The 4039-nt window shown below is 41.9% G+C and overlaps 1 pseudogene; it reads left to right on the forward strand.

Annotated features, from left to right (window-relative positions):
- Positions 1–417: 417 nt before the first annotated feature.
- Positions 418–3627, forward strand: LOC109177928 (annotated as a pseudogene).
- Positions 3628–4039: the final 412 nt, after the last annotated feature.

The raw sequence follows: 4039 nt of genomic DNA on the forward strand, positions 1-4039 counted from the left end.
TTATCTTATTTATTTATTTTAATTTTTAAATTTATTAAAATATATGAAAATATGTTAAGGATATTATAGTGTGTATAAAAGATAACCCTAAACCAAACATGATTATATTACATACCCCAATTTTAACCAAACACAGGAATCTAACATTCCCAGTAATCTAACATTCCCAGCAATCTAACATTCCCTAAGGTAATCTGACATTCCGTGAACCAAACGGCCCCTTAGTTTATAAAGGGTAAAGTGGGTCTGGAACCATTTCCTACGGCGAGTCAATCATTCAACAGTTTCAAGTTTCGAGTGGAATTTCTAGAAAATTTTATACTCAACAAATCCCATTAAAATAATCGTGGAAAGTGATAGTCCTCTCGCCCATTCCGCCTATATATTTCGTTGTTTTCCGCATCCCTTTTCGTCAAAGGGATCGGAGCGGGTGGTGAAGTTGGAGAGACTTAGTTTTTTGTTGCCGGAGATGGATGCAGAGGTGCCATTGTTGTCGGAGAAGATGCCGTCGGCAGCGGCGGCAAGCAAGGATGCTTTCTTGGCGGAGCTGAAGAAGCTGGCGCGCATAGCCATACCCATGTTGGTGGTCACGGTTTGCCAGCAGATGGTCATATTCGTGTCGATGATGATGTTGGGACACATCAGCGAGCTTTCCCTCTCCGGCGGCGCCGTCGCCACCTCTTTCACCAACGTCACCGGCTTCAGCGTACTTGTAAACTCCTCTATCTCTCTACTTTTACCTTCCCCACCTCTCACCATTCTTTAATCCATCGCCATCATTCTTACTGCATTTGCTTCTCTTTCAAGGTCTAAAGTCAGAACATTACAAAGATAGGGGGAGGGTTATCCAAGCACTAGAAACGGACTGCTTAGCTACCGTGTGAGTGGACCGTTTCGCAAATGATAAAAACACATGAGAAATTATAAAGTTAAAGTAGGCCTCTCCACCTGCTGTGTCTTCTTATGATGTCTTGAGTTTCTCTCCAGATTAGAGATGGATTAGAACCTGTTTTAGCTTCCAAGAAAGATGAGGAGGGGAAGTACCTAGCCTTGTAGATCTCTGCCGGGTTGTTGATAAGACGCCAAGCTTGTTTAGTGAGCATGGCCAGTTTTGGACCACACTCTAAAACCTCTAAAATTAGGAAGGGATAGTTTTGGACCACACTCTTAACCTCTCTCCCTGCATGCCCTAGATATAAATTTGTTACTCCACCCTTGAATTGAATACATACGTCTCAAAATTGAACACCGGAGCCACCTTTTCAAAATACAACATTTGCACCTTGCGGGAGCAGTGTATGGGGGTGGTGGCTGCAGCCGCAACGAGTGATTGGCTGTTTCACTGCTGCAACATTTTTTGAAAAATCCTCTCTATCTCTATTTTTCATTGACTACACCCCGGCATATTTTCCGTTGACTTCTATTTTTCTCATTTAGCCTCCAAAACGCACCCTAAGATTAAATGACTGGATTTACTAATATACACTCTCAAATAGTAGTTACTGATTGTATCTTGTTTGGATTTAGTTTCAACCATGACCCACCTTGCTATCATGTCCAAAAAGCAAGTCATGATTACCTTGACCAACCTTAGAAAACATGGTTTTTCTTAGATGATAAAAATTGATCCATAGAAGATATCTGTCATGACTGAATGGTTCTTGGAGTTTTGGTGAACAGATTGGAATGGCAAGTGCATTGGAAACGCTTTGTGGGCAAGCATATGGGGCTGGGCAATACCACAAGCTAGGGACTTATACCTATGGGGCTATCATGTCTCTCACATTGGTGGCAATTCCAATCTCCATTCTCTGGATTTTCATGGACAAACTTCTAATCCTTATAGGCCAAGACCCCTTGATATCTGCAGAAGCTGGCAAATATTCAGTTTGGCTCATTTCTGCCATTTTCCCTTATGCTATTCTCCAGTGCTTGGTGCGCTACTTGCAGATGCAGAGCTTGATTGTTCCAATGCTGCTAAGCTCGGCCTTGGCTTTGTGCTTCCATATTCCTGTTTGCTGGGCGTTATCGTTTAGGTCGCGTTTGGGAAGTGCAGGACCAGCCCTGGCAATTGGGTTGTCCTTTTGGTTCAATGTGATTCTGCTTGCTGTGTATGTGAAATATTCTTCGTCCTGTGCGAAGTCTCGGGTGTGCTTGTGGAACGATTTGCTTGCTCATGTTGGGAAATTCTTCCGCTTGGCCATCCCTTCTGCATGCATGGCTTGGTAACTCCAAAACAAAATTTTTACAATTTTAACTCGCGATTTTGTTGATTTGGCCTTGGTTTAATGTGTTTGGAACATGATTGCAGCCTTGAATGGTGGACTTTTGAAATTGTGATCTTGCTTGGTGGTCTCTTGCCAAATCCTCAAGTTGAGACCTCTGTGCTCTCCATATGGTATTCTTCTTCAACCCCCTCTAATCCATGCATTATTTCATCCATTAATGAGAACATATACATAGACATGGTTGCTCATGGATCTTGACAATCTGTATCTGCAGCCTCATGATCTGTTCACTGCATTACTGCATCCCGTTTTCGATTGGAGCTGGTGCTAGGTAAGCTACAAATGAATTACAATTTGGTATCAGAGCAATCTAACAATAAACTACAAATGATTCAATGAATGTGTTGATTTTGCTTCAATTTGGTATGCCACACCACACATTTTCGAGATAGTGGGGTGTCCAACAATTCCCCTCCCAGCACGAACAAATCTTCAATGTTATTGTTGCGACTCGAAGTTATTAACCACTCACACCAACTCAAGTTATGGCTAGTAGCCAAGACACAGATTTACTTTAGAGACATTGGATGATGTACTTGCCTTTACCCTCTAGCTACTTCAGCCAAACAATCCCCCAACAATTTTTATTTTTAATTTGGTATTAGAGCAATCATCAATAACTATTTTTGTTTACAGCACCAGGATCTCGAATGAGCTGGGGGCGGGGAACCGGATTCAGCGAGAATGGCGGTGTGGGGGGTGACCATAATCGGGATGATAGAGCTGGTGGTTGCAGTGGTGGTTCTAATGTCTCTGAGGAGTGTGATGGGATATGCGTTTAGCAACGAGATAGAGGTGGTGGGTTACATAAAAAGGATGATTCCTCTGGTCAGTCTGATGCTGGTCTCCGACGGCATATCGGGGCTGCTCTCCGGCGTCGCGAGAGGGAGCGGGTGGCAGCATTTGGGAGCGTATGTGAATCTGGGGGCGTATTTTCTGGTCGGAGCTCCGGTGGCCGGAATGCTGGGTTTTCTGACGAATCTGAGAGGGATGGGGCTGTGGATGGGGTTGAACTTGGCGTCGTTGGTTCAAAATGTTGTGTTGGCACTCATCACCATCTTCACCGACTGGAAAAAAGAGGTCGGAATTATGAGATATTCAATGGCTTCATAAATTTCATTTGACTCCATTATTGTCTTATTATTGTTATATTATTGTCTTTATATTAATTGTTGTTGGTTGTGGATGAGACAGGAATCTAAGGCCCAAGAGAGGCTATTAAATGGGAGCACTCTGTCGGCGCTGGAAAATGGAAGTTTCTAACTCCGGTGATCGGAAAATAAATGTGTGCTTTTGTACTGATGTCATGTGTTGAATTTTGTCTACCTTTGTTGGTCCGGATAGGATGGTAAAAAGTTTAGAGGGGTGAATAGACTTTTTAAACTTTCTCTCAATTAATAATATTTTGGTAATTTCAACTCTAAATGACAAGTAAATATTAACAAGATATTTAACTGCACAGCGGAATAATTTAACAACAAAGAGTTACGTAAAAACAGAGAGATATATCACATGCAATATGATGGATATGCTTGGAATGGCTCAAATAATAAGTACGCAAGTTTATGCTAGCATGCACACGTGAAAGCTACTAGACCCAGATGAATAATTTCGCACGGTATAAAATGGGTTAGTCAAATATTCAATATGCAAGACAACAAATGAACATAAGTCAAATATGGAATTGTGTCTGCATGCACTTGTAAAGTCACATAACTCAATCAATAAGATGAATAGTAAATGGGTTAGTA

Source organism: Ipomoea nil, unplaced genomic scaffold (assembly GCF_001879475.1).
Source record: "Ipomoea nil cultivar Tokyo-kokei standard unplaced genomic scaffold, Asagao_1.1 scaffold0805, whole genome shotgun sequence".
In the NCBI taxonomy this organism is placed as follows: Eukaryota; Viridiplantae; Streptophyta; class Magnoliopsida; order Solanales; family Convolvulaceae; genus Ipomoea; species Ipomoea nil.